We start from the raw sequence: 24,234 nt of genomic DNA on the forward strand, positions 1-24,234 counted from the left end.
AAAAGGTTAAGAAACGCTGATGTAGAGGACCAAACGCTGACATAGAGGACCAGCTCTTGTGCCCTCTGGAGTGGTACACATGTCACAGAATAAGGGGCACTGCTGCCCGCGACCCACCCACAATTTCTTTTTGCCAGGAACTCCAACAGTGAGGAAGGAGGAGAGTCATAGAATATACATGAGCAACACATCTCAAAGAACACCAATTATGGAAAAAGGTAACTTGTCTTTTCTTCTTCAAATGCTTGCTCATATTCATTCAATTTTAGGTGATTTTCGAGTAGTACCACTGAAGGCAGATAAGAGTTTTACTTCCTGGAGAACTCTGCAAAAAAATTAAAATAAAAATTCTGCACACATTTTCAAATTCTGTACAATTCTGCATATTTTATTTGTCAAAAATAACACAATATAATTCCTCCAGTTTCAATTATTTTTGGTCATTTATTTCAAAATACCTCTCAGCAAACATATCAGTAACAATAAAGATAACAAAATCAGATTTTTTCCAATAAATAGACTTCTTACAAGGCATATTAATACACAACTCAGAGTAATCATTCATTTAAACTACAATACAGAACCATATCTCCAGCACCTGTCAGAAGCAGTGCAAAGGCTTGAGGGAGTCACGCGTAACACAAGAGCTGAAGGAGAAAGAGTAATTATTAGGAAGGAGTCTGGGTGTAACTTGGAGAATTGTTGGGCTGAGTGGGAAAACTACAGAACAGTTTTTTTGGGGAGAGGGAGCAAGGTTGATAGGGAGCTTTCCCCATGCAGACCCTGGCTGATCCCTAGCCTCTTCCATTTAGTCAGGGACATCTGCTCTGTTCACATGTGATTTTCTACCCCCTCAGGTACCCACTCTCCTCAATCCCCTTTTGGGTCCTGTATCCTCTTGCTCTTTCCTCATGTGCCTCTATCCCCCACTCCCATTCAGCCCCTAATCTAGTCTGCCATCTCCCCCAACTTTTATGAGCCCCAAACTAGTATCCCATGCTGTCTGAGACCTCATAGCCCATCTCCTGACCTGGCCCAACAGCTAAGGGCCAGCTGCTGTGTTCTACTGCCACACTGTCCTCTGGTGGGCAAAACTGCAGCAGCATTCCAGCAGAAGCTTTTTCTGCCCCAAAAGTTAAAAATGTGCATGCATCATTAATTATGTGTGCATGCAGTAGTGCAGTATTCTCCCAGTAATGACAACAGTTCACAGATGTGTAGACAGCAACACAGCACTGTCAAAACCAGCTTTGTCTCTGTCTTGCTGGATGATAGCGTAATTCATCATGAACACGTGTACCGAAGGCTGTCATGTCCCTGCAGATGTCCTGGATAGGGATATGTGCTAGGAAGGCCACTGATGATGCTTGATATCTGGCCAAGTGCTACCTCTGCCAGCTCATAAAATATAGAAGCAAGAGATGATCCACTCAAGATCTTCTGAGAAGGCACCAGAAAGCCCCTTGATCTGGTCTACAGTCATGATAAAGAGCTAGGTTGACCCGCAGAAGGTGCTATGAATGTTAAAATGTATTTATTTAGGTAAATGTGTAACCACTGACATTTTCAGTAGTTACACATTTACATTTGGGGGGGGGGAGAGCGGCTCCCCAGGAGCTGGTGTTTGTGAGAAGCCAGTTGAAAAGCCGGCTCTCCGTGAGCACCAGCTCCTGCCTGCCCCCTCGCACTGTTGCCTCTGATACAGAAGCAGCAACGTGGGGGAGAAGTGGCTGTGCGTAACCATGTACATGTTTACACTTTCACATCCCTACTTGGTGTGCTCCAAGTAGAGCACAAGGGCACATTGAACATCCTAAGCGCCCAGTTGCCTCTCCTCATTGGTCAAGTGTGGCTTCACACAGAATACTGGGAAGAAAATGTTTTGGTTAACATGAAAAGTGGACATCACCTTAGGCAGGAAGGCTAGATGTGGTTGCAGCTGGACCTTATCCTTGTAGAATACTGCATACAGAGGCTCCAAAGTTAAGCAAGATGAGATTCAGATGCAGGAGCTTACCGTAGTCCTGCGAGAATAGATCTGAACATGTGGGTAATGGCCACAGAGCAGCCAAGGCTAGATCCATAAGGGTGCCAAACTGAGCACTGAAAGACACAGGGTAAAGCCTCCACAAGGCTTGGCTAGGCACATCCGACCCCCAAGGAACCCGGTATCTCCAAATAGGAGGAGAAGGAAAGGTCTTGCCTTGGGGACCACCGAGGTGCCAATGAGACCTCAAAGTCCTGTTCATGGCTGGTTCATGGCAGGGGACCAATACTGGAGTTCTAGGTTCTACAGCCATCTGCTCAGGTCCTGGTGGCAGAGTTTGGCAGATCATGGGCATCTGGTGATCGATGCCTATAGCTCAAGGATCAATGCTATGATTCCGGTGATCAAGAGTGGGATGGGGAGAAGTGTCACCTGGACCCAAGTGACAGATGTCATATGTCTAGTGATCTGTGATTTGGTGGTCTTCTACAGGTTCAGTGTTCTGCTAATAGGTCTGTCAGGCTTTTTCACTTTTAAGTTAACTAGATCCTCTCCTGAGGAAGCAGAGTCACAGAACAGGGATAGGGAAGAGGTGGGTGGGTGGACCTTAAGACCCAGTGGTGCCTCAAGTTATCAGGTGCCCTAGACAGCTGTATATTCTGTGTATCCCTGCCTGCCAGTCAAATGAATCAGCTAAATGATATGGGAGCATCCATAACAAGATAATAGTGAATTTCTTATACAGCTACTGTTTCAGACGTTGAGAAATGAGTTTGGCAAAAAGATTCTCTCAGTCACTCCTATTGTTGGATGACTTTATGTGGCCTCTCTATTAGGCTTTATTTTTTCTTCTCCTATAAAGCATTAGCCATCATCATGAAAAAACTAACATTGAAAATGCATTTATATACTCTTAATCTAGAGACAATTAAATTTGTTTTTTTTTAATAAATTACAGATTGTATTAAATTTTATCTGTCTTTTTAGAAAACTTCACATTAACATTGCTAAACCTTCCTGCATGTAGAGGGAGTAAGAAACACTGTATCTATCACAAGGCTTAAAATAGGATAATCTAACTCATCATAAATATTATTGGGGGATCTTAAACCTGATTAAACTAACCAAAAAGACACTGCCATGTTATTCTGAGCACAAACACTTCTTAACCTTCCTTAAATCATAAATATATAAATATATATTATTTACTGGATGCAGAGCAGCACAGTATTTTTAGAGATTGAGACTGAATGTCAGAAACCTAGATTCCAATCCCATGGTTGTTATTAATGAGCTTTCTTTATTATATGCATCATTTAATCCATTTTTTCTCTTTACGAGTGCCCACTTATTTTTATTGTCAAGTTTCTGGATGCCTAATTCAAGAAGTGGAAGTACATTTGCAGCTTATGTGAAATTTTACTAGAGCAGTAATGCTAAGCATCTCTAAAAAATTAGGCCCTTGGTCTTTCAAGAACAGCATCCAAAATTAACTAAACACTTGAAAATTTTGACCAAACCTCATCTGTAACTTTGCTTCTTTGAAATTAGCATTCAAGAGCACATTTGGTGTATCTCATGTTCCCCACACAAGACAGGAAAAGAAATTCTTACCTCACAATACTTTGACCATCTGAGGTAGCATTAAGTCATTATGATAAATACCGAGGTTACAGATCATTAACTGGCACTACTAAGCCCTCTAGTCAATTTTACATGTAACATCCAAAATATTTTACGTAATCCTAAAGGATGTATAATTTTTTAAACCTTCTGTTATACCAGCTCATTGATATGTTTATGAAACACTCATAACAGTCTAATTTATGATATAGACTAGAATCCTGTTTATATTAGCAGGTTTGGGGACAAATAAGCAAATGAACCTGAAAAATTAATAGTGCATGATCTAGTAATTAAAGTCTGTATCTTAGTAAGTGAACAGAGTTAAATGTGCCAGCAGGGTTCTTGCTCCTTCGAAAGTTCCAAAATACTGACATCACAAGTTTTGGACTATATATTGAAAAGAGTACTGACATATTCAAAGCAACTTTAATCGTGAACTTGAATATAAGTAGTAATTCCATATTATGCACTGCAACCCGCATTGCAACATGGAGATCTCCAAATACTGCTTCGGTGTTGAGAAGTGTATCCAGAGGCTTTAATATGGAACAGTTCAAACTCAAAGGCTATGTCTAGACTGGAACGATTTTCCGCAAATGCTTTTAACAGAAAAGTTTTCCGTTAAATGCATTTGCGGAAAAGAGCGTCTAGATTGGCACGGATGCTTTTCCGCAAAAGCACTTTTTGCGGAAAAGCGTCCATGCCAATCTAGACGCGCTTTTGCCCAAAAAAGCCCCAATCGCCATTTTCACAACCGGGGCTTTTTTGCGCAAAACATATCTGAGCTGTCTACACTGGCCCTTTTGCGCAAAAGCTTTGCACAAAAGGACTTTTGCCCCAACCGGAGCAGCACAGTATTTCCGCAAGAAGCACTGATTTCAGACAGTAGAAAGTCAGTGTTCTTGCGGAAATTCAAGCGGCCAGTGTAGACAGCTGGCAAGTTTTTCTGCAAAAGCAGCTGCTTTTGCGGAAAAACTTGCCAGTCTAGACACAGCCAAATACTTTGGCAGTAGTATTGGCTCCAACTTGTGCTTCATGCTTTCAGCAATTCTACAGAAGCAATGCCTCATAAGAAGAGGAGTTACAGGCAGACTACAATACCACTGACTTAACATAGGGGCACAGAAGTTTCAGTGTAGTCTAGAGGCTCCAGCTTTGATAGCAACACAGACAGCTTATGAGAAGCATTTCTGTTTGTCCAAGAAAATGGATGGGCTTGTGCAAAGCTAAGCCCGAAGTCCTGATATTCCACTTAGTTTCTGTTTTTAGGACAAATTTCTCAAAGCAGTTTGCTCTGCATCTGGCTTCTCGCAGAAGTCTCTCAAGAATACTTCTTGGAGGATGAGGCAGCATATACCAGGCCTTCTCTGCCCCCTGCTGGAGGTATCAGTATACTGATATACTTTGCTTGAAGGAAAAGAATTACCCCAAGGAAAGATTTAGAGACATCCAAAGCACCACCCAAAGAAATCACTCAGGCTCTTATACAGGCAAACCAACAAGACTTGGTACTCAAGAGGCTGAAAGGTTTGGGAGGAGGTGGTAGCCAGTTAACACCAAAAAGCAAGAAAAGGCTTTACTGCTTTTTTATTAATATTGGGAGGTGCTGTATGAAACTGGGATAGGAGAGGCGCTCTTCTAGACCTAACCCAGAGGCCCAAGTTATGGTCTGGCCATCCAACTGCCTTTTCAGAGAAGCACTGTAACAAATCTGTTACTTTGTTCTGAAGTTTAAAAGTTCGTGTGGCCAATTTTTTAGTTTAACTTTAACTGCTAAAATACTACTGATGAGCTCGCTTCAAGAGATGCATGCTCCTCTGAAACAGACATCAATCTTTTACACTTGTATTTCTTAAAGAAGCAGAAGAGCTTTCATCTTTTTGTGGGGCTAAAGAAAAGAATTATATCTTAAAAGAGGAATAAAAAAAGAGCTATGGAGAGTAGGTATGTAAGCAACTAGTCAACTATCTGATAAGCATAAGCTTATCTGATAGTCGAGTAGTGACTCAACTAGTACTTCCCTCCCACCTTTCTGTCTCTATCAACTATACAATTAGCTAGGTAACCACAATTTAACATCCTTAGTGGAGAATACCAAAATTGTGTTGTGGATCAAAGCAGTATCAATGTGATACTAAACTTCTGTATAGGTCCTGGGACTCCTGGCCACACTTCTAAACTAAAAACAAGTTGTTTGTCAAGCCCAGGAAAGGGTAAAGAAAAGGTTCCTCACCCCTCCTGGGCTCAACTTCAGCTCCTTCCCTCATCCCATTACTAATCTCCAGGGCTTCTCCCTGCTGGGATTCCACATACTATTCAACAAGCCTTCTTTTACCCCTTACGTTTTTGTATATCATCCCCTGGTTCTTAGAGACCTTAGCTTGGAACTCTTCTCTGCTCTAGAGTCCAACCAGAGAAGATGACACTCACTAGAAAGAAAAACTACAGGAGCAGCTAATCACAACTAGTGGCCTTAGTCCTCTGCCTAGCTCCTCTTTCCTGGGTCTTCCATTATCAATGGAGCTCTCTCTGCTCCTTATGCAGCTTGTGCAGCCCTGATCCTGCATCTTCAGTACCTGACCAGTCCTGAACCAGGGAATTTGCTGGCCTAGGGGAGGTCAATGCCAGCCACTCTGCATTGACTGAGCAGGAACTAGAGAAGCATTTGGAGGAAGAGGCAGGGTGGTTGCAGAGCCACCCTGACTCTTCCTCCAAGTGTCCCCCGCATCTCTGCTTCTTGTGTAAATGAGCTATCTGTAGCACTCTGGAAGTTATGGGAGGGCAGAGGAAAAGTTGCTGGGCATGAGTCTCCAGCTTTTTCCCATGGGTGTTCCAGCCTGGGATCACTCACTGGGATGCCAGCCCACACATGCTGCCAGATGAGGGAAATCCAGATTATAGACCTGTATCACCTAACTCCTCCTTCTTTGGCCAGGAATCAATCAATCAATCACTCCCAAGTGTAGAGAATAGCTATTTAGGTTATATCCCTTGCCTGACAGGTGATGGGGATCAAGCTATTCTTGCACCAAGCCAGATGCAGTGTTTTCAAAATTTTAAAACTCCCTTCTCAAGCATAGCCACTAGCAATATTTCCAATTCTCACAAAAAGCTGATCTTTTTCTTAAAGCCCTACATCCTGGAGTCATGTGTTATGCAAGAATCTCAGTCTTCATTTGAAAAAATTCTAGTCTTCACGGCTGTGAAGAAAAACTTAAATATTTGAACAAACTGTATGTTGAAGGGTGGTGTTGTTTTTTAAATTAAAATGCGATGTTTTGAAAAGAAAAGTTGGGGTTATCCTGAAACCAATGTAAAGATTTCTGGAGTCTGACTCAGGATTGTTTAACTCTTGGAGCTGGTAATACTGCAATGTCCCTCTCTAGTTGTCTTCAGAATTGGGTACAAGTTCTTTATATACAAGCTGGTATTACAATGACCATTTTGGCCTCCAATTTTCACTAGCTTTTCCTTTTTCGACCTTTTAGGTTTTGCATTGAGGAAAAGCATTGCGTCTAGTTGTTTAAGGAATTGTTCCTTCAAAGAGATGAGCATTCTGACCCCAAATCAACAAATCATTTAGGTCTATGATTAACTTGAAAGTCAATTGGAGTATTTGTGTGCTTAAAAATAAGCAAATGCTTATGTACTTTGCTGCCTCGGGGCTAGGCTGCTAAGATTCCTGTAGATTCAGCATCTTGTCAGCTTGAGCATCACAAAAAATGTGAGGGGGAAAAGCACCACTTATTTTACAACATTCATTGACTTAACATATCACCATCCAAAATGTATAAAATGTGTTGTCTAGAACAACAGGATTTAATATTATCCAAGATGCTGTGATAAGTAGACTATGACTTAGACCACAGAGAGCACTATGCTGAGTGGTACAGTTATGCTACTGTGACAAAGCCCTTTTTCTGGTGTGGATAAGTGCACTGATTTTCTTAATCAAAAGACCGTACTAATGTTCACTAATGTTCCAACAAAACATGCATACTCAGAGTTAACCAGGGGGAAAAAGCACACTATAAAAAATACCACATTCATATTGGCTACTATTTCCCTCCAACACTGATTTTAAAAAATTAACTCAGTGAATATATTAATATTTGGCTAGTACATTTCATATCTGCAGGTATATGAAAACATCTATCAAGACACTATAATCAAAAAACTATCATGAGTGATATTACAGAACAACATTTCAAATACAAAACAATTTTTACAACATTTTTATAAAAAATTTGAATGCGTGAGGAATGCTGTATGTAATATGTCAATTTCAGGATATGACAGAAAAGAAAATACCCAAAACCATTATGTGAAAGATGACGTTTTAGAAATGAGCTGAAATTTGCAAATTTAGATCACCCAATGTGTCTAAATCCTAGGGTGAAAAAGCTACTCACTTTGCAATAAGTATTCTGAAATTTCAAGAAGATTTTCTTTTGCCTTATTTCATCTATATTTAAATTAGGGATGTAAGAGTGTAGCTATTTAAATGAGTAACCAATACGCATTATTAGCTTATTGGTTACCCAAATGATAACACACAGCTGCCAGTCTGGCTCCTGGGGAACCAGCTACTGTCCCATGCTGCTGCCTCTGTACCATAGGCAGCAGTGGCTTCCTGGGAGCAGGGTGGCAGGCAGGAGCCAGTGCATATTAGCTCTTGACCCAGCTGCTGTCCCATGCTCCTGCCTCTGATACGGAGGCAGCAGCGCAGGATGGCAGCTGGTGCACAGCAGGAGCTGGCTTTTCATTGGCTCCCAGGGAGCTGCCTGCTTCCCCACGTGTAACTGCTGAAATTTTCAGTGGTTACATGGTTAGCCAGTTACATACTTTTAACAACCCTAATTTAAACTACTTTTATATGACAGTTTTATGTACTTGCGGATACAAACTCAAGCAAAGTAGATTTGACCAAAAATTAAAATTAAATATGCACAACCAAAATGTATACATTGGCAGTGGTGGAAAGGTCAAGGAAAGCCATGTGTCTGTAAAAGCTGATGTACTCCAATAACTGAAGGCAGAAATACCAACAAGTATCTTACAATACAAGTGAGAATTGATCTGATCTCAGCTACTCTTTAAAGAAAAGATACACACATCCAGTGAGTGGATGTCATGTTATGTAAATATGTGGTTCAAATTCATTCCTTCATTGGAGTGTGGCCCATCTACCAAGTCATACACAAATACAGCCATCTGCGCACTTTCACTATTTATGACTGGGGACATCACATTAGTGAATCTTAACACAGCGCAACACTGTATGGTACAGAAAGTGAGGTCATTTTACATATTTTTAAAAAGGAAAAGTACTAACCTCTAGTAGTTGAGAAGTTTCAGTAGAGAAGACTGATCTCTGATTTCTCTAATTTCTATTCCTAACTACATACATTTCATATTTTTTAAATCTGAAGATTCTATCCATCTGACATAAAATAACTTATTTTTCTTTTAAGGAATACACTGATTTATAAATTACTGTTTTAAAGTATGGGAAATGAGATTTCTCACAATTATTATGAAGCGTTTTTAAAAAGATATAAAACACCAAGTGGGGCAAAATTGTAATCTATAAAAAGGCATCCACCAGAAAGGTAGAAGAACTCCATGAGATCACTTTCCTTCAATAAAGAGAGGGCTTTTGGTTACCAAGCATAGACAGTGACAAAGTTCTTCCACACCTGTACAGTATGAATTTCCCAGAAATGTTAAATGCTTGTTGAAACAACACTCCCCTTTAGGGTCACCTATCTTTTGCCCCCGGCGTGGAAGTCAGACTAAAGTGGGCCTACCTGTCCTTCTGACAACCTGACTATACAAAAATACTTTCTGTTATTATGGAATCAGCCCAGAGGCAAGATGAGTCTGTCACAAAGAGAGGTTACTCACCTTATGCAATAACTGGTATACTTCAAGATGGGTATCCCTGTGGGCAATAACTGGTATACTTCAAGATGGGTATCCCTGTGGGTCTAGGTGCCCCTGTGCTTATAATAGGAACTTTTTAGCAGTAGTATTCCCCCCCGGGTGCCAGCAAGCAAGTGTGCCAACTCATGCACGCGGTAAACCATCCCCTAAGTTCCTTCTCTACCACAGAGAGACTTTATACCTACGAAGCAGGGGGGAGGAGAATGGGCCATGGAGTGCCCACAGGGACAACCATCTCAAAGAACACCAGTTACCAGGGAAAGTAACTTCTCTTTTCTTCTTCAAGGAGTGTCCCTGTGGGCGCTCCACTGTAGGTGACTGTGGAGCGGTACTCTTAGCCTTTAGGAAGGTAGGGCTTCAGACCTTATTGGTGGACCACCGAAAGGACTGCCATCCCAAAGGTGGTACACTGTGAAGGGTAAGTATCTATTGCATAATGTTTTGTAAAGGTATGCGTGGAAGCCAATGTTGCTGCCAATGAGTGGAGCAAATGTCTTTGAGGGGCACATTGTGTAAAAAGGCCATTGATGTAGCCATCACTCTTGTGGAATGTGCCCGCAAGGGTTCAGGAAATGCATCTTTGTTAATGTTATAGTATTCTTGAATGCAGTTCACAATCCATTTGGAAAGTCTCTGTTTGGATACTGCTTGTCCTCTAGAGCCGTCTGCTATTGATACAAATAGCCTATGTGATTGTCTAAATTATCTTGTTCTGTCCAGGTAAAAGGCAATAGCATGCCTAACATCCAAGGTGTGGAGCTTCGCCACATTGATGTCCAGATGAGGCATCAGGTGGAAGACTGGTAAGTATATAAAAGCTCACTGATGTGGAAGCATGAGACTACTTTTTGAAGGAATTTCGGATGTGGTCTTAGTATGACTTTGTCTTTATAGAAAGTTGTAAACGGTGGATCGGCCATGAGGGCAGCTAGCTCACTGACCCTTCTGGCTATTGTAACTGCTATCAAGAATGCCATCTTCATGGGAAGGTGTGCCAGGGAGCATGTCGCCATGGACTCAAATGGAGAGCGAGTCAATGTGTTTAGGACTAAGTTGAGATCCTAAGATGGAATTATTGGCTTTATTGGAGGAAAGGTATTGTTAAGTCCTTTCGGCTACATCTAGACTACATCCCCCTGTCAGCAGAGGGATGTAAATGAGGCACTTCAAAAGTGCAAATGAAGCGGGGATTTAAATATCCTGTGTCTCATTTGCATAATCGTGTCATGGCACTCTTTCAAACAAGTGCCATTTCGAAAGTAAAACCACAGTCTAGACACAGTTCTTTCGAAAACGGGGTGCTTTTTCGAAAGATCCTGTAAACCTGTAAAACCTGTAAAAAAAAAACCTCATTTTTTGAGGTTTATGGGATCTTTCAAAAAAGCGCCCTATTTTCAAAAGAACCACGTCTAGATCGCAGTTTTACTTTTGAAATGGCGCTTGTTCGAAAGAGCACCATGAGGCGTGGGATATTTGAATTCCCGCTTCATTTGCACTTTCAAAGTGCCTCATTTACATCCCTCTGCCAACAGAGGGATGTAGTCTAGACGTAGCCTTCATGAATTTCTTGGTGGCCAGGTTTGTCCATCCACCATGTCACGCTCACTTGATATGGCTGCAAGATGAGCCTTAATAGATGCATTAGACTGGTTTTGCGTTTTGAGTGCAAGGAGTATTCTAAGAACATTGTGAGCTGTGTTGACCATGACTGAAATGCTCTGTGGTTAGCCCATTAGGAGAAACGCTGCCATTTGTAAAGGTAAGTTTTCCTTGTGCTCTGTTTGCAACAGCTTAGCTTTTGTACTTCATCCAAACAGGTGAAAGGTTTCACTGTTAACCCTGAAGGAGCCATGTGGTAAGATAAAGCCTGTGAGCCTCTGGATGCAGAACTCGGTCCTGGTCCTGGTCTATTATGTTCAGCCATGGAGAAAGAGGAATCGGAAGAGCAACTGACATCTGCGACAGGTAAGGGAACCACGTTTGTCTGGGCCACGCAGGTACTATCATGATCACCCTGGCCTAGTTGTATTTTATCTTGTAAATGATATCCTATCTTTCTAGGAGGGGAAGGAGCGCAAAGATGTACAATAGGCTGTGAGGCCAGTTGCTCAGCATGGTGTCGCCCATGGAGTTCTTGCCCAGGCCTGCCCTGAAATACTACTATGGGAATTTGGAATTGAGTGATGCTGCAAATAAGTCTATTTCCACAAAGCCCCACCTGCAGAAAACGGAATTCAGGGCGAGAGGGTGTATCTCCCATTTGTGTTTCTCATGGAAATAATGATTTAGTTGGTCCACTGTGACATTTGTTCTCCTGGGAGATATACCACAGATAGGCTGATATGATGAAGGATGCACCACATCCATAGTGCAGTGGCTTCGTTGCAAAGATGGTGAAAAGGGTATGTTCTGGACATCCTATCACTGGAGAAGAGAGGTATTGAGCTTGCTGGTGTCACCAATCTACTCGTTCCCACTGATGAAGGAGTAGCCTAACGCTGATGCTACCGCTAACTCCTGTTGTGTGTTAAGCAGTCTAGGAGGCAGGAAGGCTGGTACTGTTAGTGTGGAGGCCTGTGATCGCTGCAGCACTGGCTCATTGTATGCCTTGGATATCAATGGTGGAGGGGAGCCCTTGGTACGTAGCATCTGTACGAATTTAATGGGTGTCTCCATGGCTAGTTCCGGCAACCCTTTAGCCAGAGTCTGCGATAGCAGTTTGGGCACTGATTTCATCAGTACCTGAGCCATAAGTACCAATGGCGCAGAGGAAGTCTCCTTTGTTTTTGGCACTGAGACCGGAGTGCGTGCAGCCTTAGAAGTCACTGCCCCTCGGGGTTTGCCTATACCGGACTTCCCCAGTACCTGCACTTCCCCTGAAGCTCTTGCCCTGGGTGAAGGGGGCTTGTACTAAGGGGATGATTTCTTTGGCATGTCTGTCACCGGATGGCGAAGAGTGCTTCCTTTTTGGTGCGGGTCCTTGGTCCAAGACTGCTGTCGGTGAGATATGGGGCAATGAAGTGGCCAAAACCAGTTCCGAGGCAGGTCTCTCTACCTTCTCCATGGTCACAGAATCATAGAGCTGGAAGAGACCTCAGGAGGTCATCAAGTCCAGCTCCCTGCCCAAGGCAGGACCAATCCCAACTAAATCAACCCAGCCAGGGCTTTGTCAAGCCGAGACTTAAACACCTCTAGAGATGGAGATTCCACCACCTCTGTAGGTAACCCATTCCAGTGCTTCACCACCTTCCTAGTGAAATAGTTTTTCTTAATATACAACCTAGACTGCTCCCACTGTAACTTGTGATCATTGCTCCTTGTTCTGCCATCCCTCACGACTGTGAACAGCCTTTCTCCGTCCTCTTTGGAACCTCCATTCAGGAAGTTGAAGGCTGCTATCAAATCTCCCCTCACTCTTCTCTTCTGCAGACTAAACAAACTCAGATCCCTCAGCCTCTCCTCATAGGTCATGCATTCCAGCCCCCTAATCATTTTGTTCACCCTCCGCTGGACCCTCTCCAATGCGTCCACATCCTTTTTATAGTGCGGGGCCCAGAACTGGACACAATACTCCAGATGTGACCTCACCAGAGCCGAATAAAGAGGAATAATCACTTCTCTGGATCTGCTGGTAATGGTCCTCCTAATGCACCCTAATATGCCATTAGCCCACTCATCTACAAGGGAACACTGTTGAGTCATATCCAACTTCTCATCCACTGTAATCCCCAGATCCTTTTCTGCAGAACTGCTACTTAGCCATTCGGTCCCAAGCCTGTAACAATGCTTGGGATTCTTTCATCCCAAGTGCAGGACTCTACACTTGTCCTTGTTGAACCTCATCAGATTTCTTTTTGCCCAATCCTCTAATCGATCCAGGTCACTCTGGACCCTATCCTTCCAGTGTATCTATCTCTCCCCCTAGCTTAGTGTCATCTGCGAACTTGCTGAGAGTGCAATCCATCGCCTCATCCAGGTCATTAATAAAGATATTCAACAAAACTGGTCCTAGAACAGATTCCCGGGGCACTCCGCTAGAAACCTACCACCAACTTGACAATCAAGCCGTTGATCACTACTGGTTGGGCCCAACAGTCTAGCCAGCTTTCTATCCATCTTACAGTCAATGAATCCAATTCATATTCCCTTAACTTGCTGGCAAGAATATTGTAGGAGACCGTATCAAAAACTTTGCTAAAGTCAAGGTATACCACATCCACTGATTTTCCCATATCCACAGAGCCGGTTACCTCATCATAGAAGCTAATCAGATTGGTCAGGCACAACTTGCCCTTCGTGAATCCATGTTGACTATACCTGATCACTTTCCCCTCTTCAAAGTGCTTCAAAATGGATTCCTTGAGGATCTCTTCCATGGTTTTTCTGGCGACTGAGGTAAGGCTGACTGGTCCGTAGTTCCCTGGATTGTCCTTCTTCCTTTTTTAATAATGGGCACTACATTTGCCTTTTTCCAATCAGCCAGGATCTCTCCCGATCTCCATGACTTTTCAAAGATAATGGCCAAAGGCTCCGCAACGACATTTGCCAACTCCCTCAGTATCCTCAGATGCATTAAATCAGGGCTCATGGATTTGTGTATGTTTAGCTTTTCTAACTAGTTCTTTCCCCATCAAGGGCTGTCCACTTCCTTCCCATACTGCGCTGCCTAGTGCATTAGTCTGGGAGCTGACCTTGACCGTGAAGACAGAGGTAAAGAAAGCACTGAGTACTTCAGCTTTTCCCACATCATCTATCACTAGGTTACCTCCCTCATCCAATAAGGGTCCCACACCCTCTCTGGTCATCCTCTTATTGCTAACATGCCTGTAGAAACCGTTCTTGTTATCCTTCACATCCCTTGCTAGCTGCAATTCCAATTGCGCTTTCACCTTCCTGATAAGTCCCTTGTATTCTTGAGCAATATATTTATTCTCCTCCCTAGTCATCCATATCCAAGTTTCCACTTCTTGTAAGCTTCCTTTTTGTGTTTAAGCTCACCAAGGATGTCCCCGATAAGCCAATCTGGTCGCCTACCATATTTGCTTTTCTTGCTGTGCATCAGGATGGTTTCTTCCTGTGCCTTTAATAAGGCTTCTTTAAAATACTGCCAGCTCTCCTGGACTCCTTTCCCCTTCGTGTAAGCATCCCAAGGAATCCTGCCCATCAGTTCTCTGAGGAAGTCAAACTCTGCTTTTCTGAAGTCCAGTGTGTGTATTTTGCTATTCTCCCTTCTTCCTTTGGTCAGGATCCTGAAATCTGCCACCTCTTCCCAGGTTGTCACCCACCTCTACTTCCCCTACTAGTTCCTCCCTGTTTGTGAGCAGCAGGTCAAGCTGCGCATGGCCCCTGGTCAGTTCCTTCAGCACTTGTACCAAGAAATTGTCCCCAACGGTCTCCAAAAACTTCCTGGATTGTCTGTGTACTGCTGTATTGGTCTCCCAAAAGATGTCAGGGTGATTAAAGTCCCGCACGAGAACCAGAGCTTGCAATCTGGAAGCGTCTCTCAGCTGTCTGAAGAAAGCCTCGTCTACCTCATCCACCTGATCCGGCAGCCTATAGTGGACACCAACCACAACATCAACTCTGTTGCTTCCATCTCTAAATTTAACCCATAGACCTTCAACAGTCTTTTCTCCCTCTAAATACTGGAGCTCCGAGCAATCATACTGCTCTCTTACTTACAATGCAACTACTCCTCCTTTTCTCTCCCACCTGTTCTTCCTGAACAGTTTATACCCTTCCATGACAGTGTTCCAGTCATGCAAGTCATCCCAACAAATCTCCATTATTCCAATCAAATCATAGTTTTTTGACTGGGCCAAGGCTTCTAATTCTTCCTGTTTATTTCCCAGGCTTCTTGCATTTGTGTACAAACACCTTAGATAGCCAGTGGATTGCCCTACCTTCTCCATTCGAGTCAGGGGTCCTCCTTTGTTGCTCATTCCTCGTGTTTCTTCCCTGTATCTGAATTCCTCAATTAACTAAGGGCTTTGGTCACCATCCCCCAACGAACCTAGTTTAAAGCCCTCCTCATTAGGTTTGCAAGCCTGCCTGCGAAGATGCTCTTTCCTCTCTTGGTTAGATGGATCCCATCTCTTCCTAACAACCCTTGTGCCTGGAACAGAATCTCGTGGTCAAAGAAACCAAAACCCTCTCTCCGACACCACCTGCGCAACCACGCATTTACTTCCTCAATTAGATGATCGCTACCTGGACCTTTGCCTTCAACCGGAAGGATGGACAAGAACACCACGTGCACTTCAAATTCCTCAATCTTTCTTCACAGCGCTACATAATCTGCTGTAACCCCCTCAAGGTCATTTTTGGCCATATCGTTAGTTCCTACATGGAGAAGCAGGAAGGGGTAGCGAGCCGAAGGTTTAAACACTTTTGAAAGACTCTCGGTCACATCCTGAATGCGAGCTTCTGGTAAGCAGCACACTTCTTGAGATTGCAGGTCTGGACAGCAGATGGATGACTCAGTTCCTCTTAGGAGGGAGTCCCTGACCACCACCACCCGTCTTCTTCTGGGGGGGGTGGAACCCCCCCATCTCTAGGACAACACATCCCATGTCTTCCAGTAGAGAGTGTTCTCTTCTGATTTCTTCCCTGAGAGGACCCTGCCAGCGCAATGCCTGTGGAGAGCGCCTGAATGCGGTTACTTACCTCTACATGAATGGGGGAGACCTGAGTTGGCCTTCTTCCTCTTCTAAAGGTTACATGCTGCCAGTTTTCTTCCTTGTCCTGCAGGAGACAAGGTGAGGAGCTTCAGCTGGAGTTCCTTCGCTTTCAATGATCTAGCCAACATTTTCTTACAATGGTGGCAGTTTTGGGGCGAGTGATTCTGGCCCAGCCACCTAAAGCAATGGGCATGCCCATCTGAAATGGGCATGCCCATCTGAAATGAGCAGGGCTCGACAAATAATGTAATCTACTCGCCCATGGCGAGTAGATTACAACCCGGAAGAGCAGGCATAGAGCGATCTGCGCATGCGCAGAATCGCGCGAAACCACGCGGCTGGCCAGTGGGGCTCGCTGCCGCTTGGTGAGCCCTGGAAATGGGTATAGACATCCTGAATGTCAGGCACCATTCAAATCCTGGTGAGGCTGGCATGCCTTTGCTAACACTGTAATAACTAGAGAAAAAAATATTTAAACTAACACTAACGGGGGCGGCAGGAGGAGTCCATGAATAAAATATTTAAACTCCAAACTAATTACTAAGCACTAACAAGTAAAACTAACTAAATTTTAGCGTGGAGCACTGCTGTTTTCCAACCAAGCCAGGATCGATTGAGAAGGAACTGAGGGGATAGTTGATATGGAGAGCAGCCCTGTGCATGCGTGCTGGCACCCAGGGAGAATACTGCTGCTAAAAAGTTCCTATTATAAGTGCAGAGGCACCTAGACACCTACTGTGGAGTGCTCACTGGGACACTCCTTGTTTTTGTTTTTTTTTTATAATGGAGATTGCCTATCTCCTAGAACTGGAAGGGACCTTGAAAGGTCATTGAGTCCAGTCCCCTGCCTTCGCAGCAGGACCAAGTACCATCCCTGACAAATTTTTGCCCCAAATCCCTAAATGGCCTCTGCAAGGACTGAACTCACAACCCTGGGTTTAGCAGGCCAATGCTCAAACCACTGAGCTATCCCTCCCCCCTTGAAGAAAAGCTTTCTAATACATATAATCTGTGGACAACCACAATCTGCAGGACATAAGACAAGAAATACAGGCCAATAAGCAACACTGTGATGTTGGAGAATCAAAGCTGCAAGGAATTTCTGAAAGTGAAATGGTATCTTCACAGCTAAGGCTAAAGCATTAGAATGTTAGATCACTTTAGAGCACAGCTAGACTCACAAGTTATGAAATAAATGAAAATATTTGCCTGGGTATACTTGGGCTGAATGAGAGGAGGTGGACTGAACATGGGAAATTAACGAAAGGCATGAATACTTTATATTCTGGAAAACAATATGACAAATGCTGGGATGCTTTAGATTTATTTTTCAGCAAGGAAGCTAAAGCACTGAAGGAATGGGAAACTTGTAAACTCAAGAATATTGACTGCTTACTATATGATGAACCATGCAAAAGTGATAGTTACTTGGTGTTATTTTCCAAAACCAACAGTGATAAAAAGGTCAAAGAGTGTTTCTATGAAAAATTGCAGCATGTCCTTTAACCAAATCAATAAATATGACGTTGTTATCCTCACTGGGATATTTAAAAGCACAGAATGATGGTTATAATACTGAATGGAAAACATTTATTTAAAATCCATGCAATCCTGGTGTTGGAGATGCACTATTTCCACATGAGTAGAGACAAACTAATATGGAAATCTAAAGTTGGCCTCACCCACAAATAGCTTGAGCGTATTGTTAGTAGAAACTGGTGAAGATCGCTTTTGGACACCTGAGTATATACGAGTGCTGATGTTGGAAGTGATCACCATCTTGAGAGAGTTTGTGTATTCAAGAACTCCTCCTAAATGGTAAGAACTAGGACCACCAAATTCAGTATATACCTTCCTCTTATCATAACTTAAAACAAGGTAAGGATTTGGTTGTGCCAGGGAAATGAGATGTGCCTGGAATGGGACTGCTTCTCAGAAAACCATACAGAAAAGTCACAATCACCAGGCAAATGAAAGTGGCTTGCTGGGGGCATGCCCCCTCCCCAGGACTGTCCCAGCTGCATGCCTCCCACCCCCCAGGCACCTTTTAGGGAGGGTGGAGAGCCTGAAACTCTCTCTCTCCCCCCCCCCCCCGGCCGCCATTCATATGAGAACATTGCTGCTGTTCCCCTTTGTAAGGGAGTGAGGGGAAAGTGCAGAGTTTGCTCCAGTCCTCACTATGGCTAGGGTGAACCTAGACCTGCCCCAGCTGGGGAACATGCACCCCTTCCCAGCTGTGCCCTCTGGAGCTGCAGTAGCCATGGAGAGGCACTTCTCACCTGCCCTCAAGCTGCTGAAGTGAGAGAGGGCTGGAGTAGGAACGTTAGTGTCTAGTCAAACAGTTGACTAATCAATAAGCAGGAGCTTATCGATTAGCACTATCTAGTTGCTTCCCCGCCCACTGCGGCTCTGTATTGTATACCCTAGGGAAGCAGATGTACGAAGTTGTTAGCTCGCCCCTGCTTTGTGGGTGTTTTTCAATTCCTCCCTCCCCCCTCTCTTACACGCCCACCCACACTGTGGCTCTGCACTGTGAAACCCAGAGAAGTCTTTGAGCAAAGTCACTAGCTGGGACCTTGCTCCTCGGGTGTCTTTATTCATCACAGTGTGTGTCAAGTGTGATGAATGAAAAGACACCCACAGAGCAGGGGCCAAGCTAGCAACTTCACGTGCCAGCTTCCCTGGTCTTTACAATGCAGAGCTGCAGCTGTAGAGGTTTTGCTGTGAACTGGCATGAGCCAAACTGAGCATCACAACTGCTTACCATTGTCGACTAACTGAATAGTCGACAGAAAATCTACTGACTATTCGATTAGGGAATCGCATTTTAACATCCACAGGCTGGAGTAGTCCTCTGCCCCCTGAACAGCCTGCATACTGAACCTCTCATCTACAGCCCCATCCCAAAGCAGTAATATAAATGAAACATTTAAAAACAAAAATTAAACTTAAGGATCTAAGGGATGCCAGGTAAATCTTCTAGTTAGGATTATAAAACTAAAGAAGTGCAAGGCAAATGGCATCTCTGATACTAGAAAGTTAGTACAGTACACTATCGCCATTTGTGGTGGATGCATTCCAGAAACCACCACAAATGGTGAAATCCACAAATACTGGGGGGAGGGAAGTGGAGCAAGTGCTCTGTTTCCCCGTGGCTCCCAACCATCATGGTGAGTTCCCTGCAGCTCCCATATGCAGCAACGAGTGAGGGGGTGGGGTCCTGACCACTGCTGCTGTACCACAACAGGACTGCCATGGGCCATGTCCCCCTGGGGTGGAGGGATACAATAGGAGGGATAGGAGAGACCCATGAATATGCCAAATCGCAAATAGTGAATCTGCAATCATGGGAGTCTCCAGTATATCCAGAAGCAAAGGCACATTTGAAATTGAAACTTAGAAACACATTTGAAAAGTTAAAAGACACACTCATGGATGATGTAATCAAACAATGGCGGTTTCTCAAAGAAGCAAGTGTGGATACAGCCTGGACTACACTTGGGATGAGAAAATCTAAGAAAAAAGAATGGCATCAACCAAATACAGGGAGGCTTGTTGAAGATAAATACTGAAGAAGAAGGAAACAGCAGTAAAAAAGGGAGTAACAAAAGGTATGTGGACAAAAACCAAGATATATAAAAGATCAGCCAGTAGAGATGAGAGAAAATGAATGGGAAAATAAAGCAAGATAAGCTGAGGAGACATACAAGAGAGGGGATTCTACAAAGGTTTAACTAATGTCTGTAAAGCTGACCTAATAATTTTCATGGCATTTTGAAGACTTGAAATGTTATAATTTTAACCATAGAAAAGAGATAAGCGAGCCCATTAGATAAAACCTTTCCAGCTGCCTTTAATGAGCCAGAACACTAAACACAGTGTTGTTAAAAAATAACAGGCAATTTATATCACTAAAAGTAATTGCTTAAAGCCTAAAGTCATAAATCATCAGACTCTGATAAGATAAATTCTGAAACATTAAAAGATGGAGAGGAAGTGATGATTAACTTGATCCAGACAGATAGCAGTGGGAAAAATATCAGAGGGGTAACCGTGTTAGTCTGAATCTGCAAAAGCAGCGAGGAGTCCTGTGGCACCTTATAGACTAACTGAAGTGTTGGAGCATAAGCTTTCGTGGGCAAAGACCCACTTCATCAATTGCATCTGATGAAGCGGGTCTTTGCCCACGAAAGCTTATGCTCCAGCACTTCGGTTAGTCTATAAGGTGCCACAGGACTCCTCGCCGCTTTTAGTGGGAAAAATGGTTCACTTCATGTGCCATCAGTCACAGGATACTCTTAGACTAAGTGGCTATGTTTAGACTGGCCAGTTTTTCCAGAAAATCAGCCACTTTTCCGGAAAAACTTGTCAGCTATCTACACTGGCCACTTGAATTTCCGCAAAAGCACTGACTTCCTACTATAAGAAATCAGTGCTTTTTGCGGAAATACTATGCTGCTCCCATTTGAGCAAAAGTCCCTTTTGCGCAAAACGTTTGCGCAAAAGGGCCAGTGTAGACAGCCCAGATTTTGCGCAAAAGGCCCCGATCGTGAAAATGGAGATTTTGGGGAAAGGAGCACAAGTGGATTTGTGTCCACAATTTTGATTTTCCCTCAAAGAGTGTGGTAAGCCTTCCTGTCACCATCCCTTGGCTGAAAAGGGCAGGAAAAGGAAATGTGGGAAAAGTGGGGTCACCTGACCCTATTCTGCCCAGCATCAAGAGGGCTTATAAGTGGCGGTCACCTGTATGCCTTCTGCAACTCTGCAGTGCTGGAGCGGCAGCTCAACTATAACCCCTTCAGGCAGTTGGTAGGCTGTTGGATCAATAGGCCATCAGAGGAATGAGCCTGGCTCCTTGCCTTCTTCTGAGAGATTGGGAATCTCCAGCCAGACAGAGTCTGGTACAGTACTCAGTGTTGGAGCAACCCTGTTTCCCCAATCCCAGTAGCTGTTGCTGGCAGAGAGCATATTTATTCTAGATCAGGGTAACAGTATTTCAAAATAACTCCCCTAATTTCAAAACAACAAGTGCAGCATCCACACTACCAAGCCCATTATTTCAAAATAATGTGCTGCTTATTTCAAAATCTACTCCTGCCTTCCACGAGGAATAATGCTTATTTCAAAAAATTGTTATTTTGAAATAGCATTAGTGTGGATGCTCAACTGCTGCTATTTCAAAATAATTGGCCTCCAGGGGCTTCTCACAGCTGGATTTCTGGTAGCTCTGGCCACATCTGTCAGCACCACTGCTCCCCGTCGCCTGTGGAGCTTTTAAAGCATCAGGCTGCAAGAAAAGGGCTTGTGGCACGAGGACAGCCTTGCCAGCCCTGTTCCACACTGCAATAGCACAGGAGACATGGCTGACCCCAGTGCTCCCTCTGAGCCCTCCACGGCTGCCAGCACTCCCGCAGCACCCTCGGCTGCAAGTAGCCAGGGACGCAAGAGAGCACCAGCCTGGACTGGTGCGGAGATCCTGGTTCTCATCGAGGTTTGTGGCGAGAAGTCAACCTCCAAGATCTCCACACGAGAAGGCACAACGTGTATGTCTACAGCCGGATGGCTGCCAGCCTGGCTGAGAAGGGACAAGCATGGACCCTCAACAAGGTCCGCATGAAAACATTTGACAGCATCAGTTTAGGATTAAACAAAGACTGGAAATGGCTAACCAAGTACAAAAGTAGTTTCTCCTCTCTTGGTGTTCACACCTCCACATCAGCTGCTAGAAGTGGGCCTCACCCTCCTGGATTGAATTAACCTCGTTATCTCTAGTCTTATTCTGGCCTGCATATTTATACCTGCCTCTGAAAATTTCCACTACATGCATCTGACGAAGCGGGTCTTTGCCCACGAAAGCTTTATGCTTCAATACATCTGTTAGTCTATAAGGTGCCACAGGACTCCTTGTCACTTATGAAGACATAGGAGCTCCAGCAGGCCTACAATAAGGCTAGGGAGCAGAGTGGATGCTCTGGAGTGGCACTGCACACATGCTGGTACTACCACCAGCTCAATGCCATCCTGGGAGAGGGGACAGTCACCCCTCCCCCCCCATTGGTGGCGAGTTCGGCCAGGACACACCCGCTATCAGCCTCCACAAGGGCAGGGTTGTGGAAGACAAGAAGGAGGTGAAGCAGGCCAGCCAGGAGACCATGCCCGCCTGCCAGGAGCTGCTCCTCACCTTGGAGCCATTCCCCCAGGATGTTTCTCAGGCGTTGGAAAAACCCAAGAAAGGCACTTCAGGTGAGTTTTATAACGGTCCCTATGCACACGCAGGAACAGGTAGCGGGCTCCTCACTCAGCCTACTTGGTCTGTGGGGGGGTCGCACAACAGCCTGTGCACATGGGTGCACATGGAGCACCAATCTGGAGCACTCAGCGCCATGACGCTCATATACACAAAACCCTCGGTCCTTCTCACAAGGTTCCTGGACAGGCCTGCCTTACTCCAGCCTCTGTGGTGGGACACTTTCCCATGACAAGCCACCAAGAAGGAGGCCTGGGTCATGGAACAACACAGCAGTGCCACATACAGCACAGGCTTATGCCTGCACTTGGGCAGCATCTGCTCCCAGCCAATCTCAGGGATGTGGAGGAGATTGAACCCCTGCATGGGAACCTGCCAAGGGGAGGAAGAAGAGGGAACCCCAAGAGCACTCTCTCCAACAAGTGGCCTCTGCCACTCACACACACCTCCCTCAAATCCCCCTCCCCCAGTGGGCAGGGTTAGAAATTCTCTCTCTGCGGGACACCACCAGTTCCGGACCTGGAGTGTGTGGGACACAGAAGGAGGCCAAGCCACCCCTTCCCATGCCTCCTTGTCCCCAGGCCAGGGGAGTTGTGGTGCTTCCCTGGGATGTTGGTGCCCCTACAGGAAACTGCTGTCATGGCAACAGATGGCCTTGCTCGAAGCACATCACCATCATCTGAACTGAGACCTTCAGTATTATTTAAGAGATTAGGGCTAGGGCACAATGTCTCCTGAAATGACCGCCCTTATAACTTTTCTTTGCCAGCTGCAAGTGTGGTGTGTACACCACCTCCCATGCCATCCTCCTGAATCTGCGGGATCCATGAGAGGAAATGCACCTGGGAAGACATGCAGAGGGAGCAGATGGCCTGTCTCCAGTCCATCCAGGAGCTCGCTGACAAGCCCCAGGAGCAGGCCACTACCCAAGAGCAACACCAGGCTGACAAGGAGCAATGGAAGACTACCTGGGACCAGCTGGCAAACCAGCATGTGGCTACATGTTCCTCCCTCACCTCAGTGAGTGAACACATGGCCTTGTGCATTAAGTGTGCCACCAGCCTCCTCCTGCCCCCGTGGCTTCCCCTCCTAGCTCCTAAACATAGGGCAGTGAGACCTCAAGGGCAGCTGAAGTTTCCAGAGCTGACCAAGACAGGCACCAGCCCCATCCCTGAGCTCCCCTCCCACCTTCTCCTCCTTTCCCCACTCCCACCCATTTTATATCCCCCAAATAAGGACATTTGCTTGTTAAAAAAGCCTATATTTGCTCTATAGGGGAGGGGAGAAGGTGGAAAGGGAGGACAGGGGAAAGGAGGAGTAGGGAAAGAAAGGCACAAAGGGGCAATACAGGGACCTCTTGTGGAGAGGCTCAGAGGAGAGAATCTCACAGCTGACATTGGCTGAAACTATCCCTCAAGGCCTCCCAGATGTGCTCGCTGAATTGCACTGGTGTCCAGCTGCTCGTAAGCCCTGGCCAGCCGATCTGCCTCTGTCCCCCAACCCTGGCAGGAAAGTCTCCTCCTTGCTCTCCCAAAGGTTGTGGAGTATGCAGCAGGCGGCCACTACCACGAAGGGGATGTTTCACTCGCTGAGGTCCAGGCAAGTGAGGAGGCTCCTGAATCTCCCATTCAAGTGACCAAATGCACACTCCATGACTATGCGGCACCTGGCTCAGTCAGGCACTGAAGATCTCCTTGGTGAGGTCCAGGCTGCCAATGTGGGGCTACAACAGCCAGAGGAGCAAGAAC

The 24,234-nt window shown here is 44.9% G+C and overlaps 1 protein-coding gene and 1 long non-coding RNA gene across 2 annotated transcripts in view; both read right to left on the reverse strand.

The window, feature by feature from the left end:
- The window catches only part of LOC102463271 (1-phosphatidylinositol 4,5-bisphosphate phosphodiesterase epsilon-1), a 106,368-nt gene that overhangs the window by 49,634 nt on the left and 32,500 nt on the right, over window positions 1–24,234 (reverse strand). The gene's annotated exons all lie outside the window — the stretch shown is intronic.
- LOC142830415 (uncharacterized) lies at window positions 13,061–18,305 on the reverse strand. Its single transcript, XR_012905632.1, has 2 exons — window positions 16,499–18,305; window positions 13,061–15,081 (listed from the first exon to the last, which is right to left on the reverse strand). It is a non-coding gene; the product is annotated as an uncharacterized LOC142830415 (long non-coding RNA).

Source organism: Pelodiscus sinensis, chromosome 8, assembly GCF_049634645.1.
Source record: "Pelodiscus sinensis isolate JC-2024 chromosome 8, ASM4963464v1, whole genome shotgun sequence".
NCBI classification, from domain to species: Eukaryota; Metazoa; Chordata; order Testudines; family Trionychidae; genus Pelodiscus; species Pelodiscus sinensis.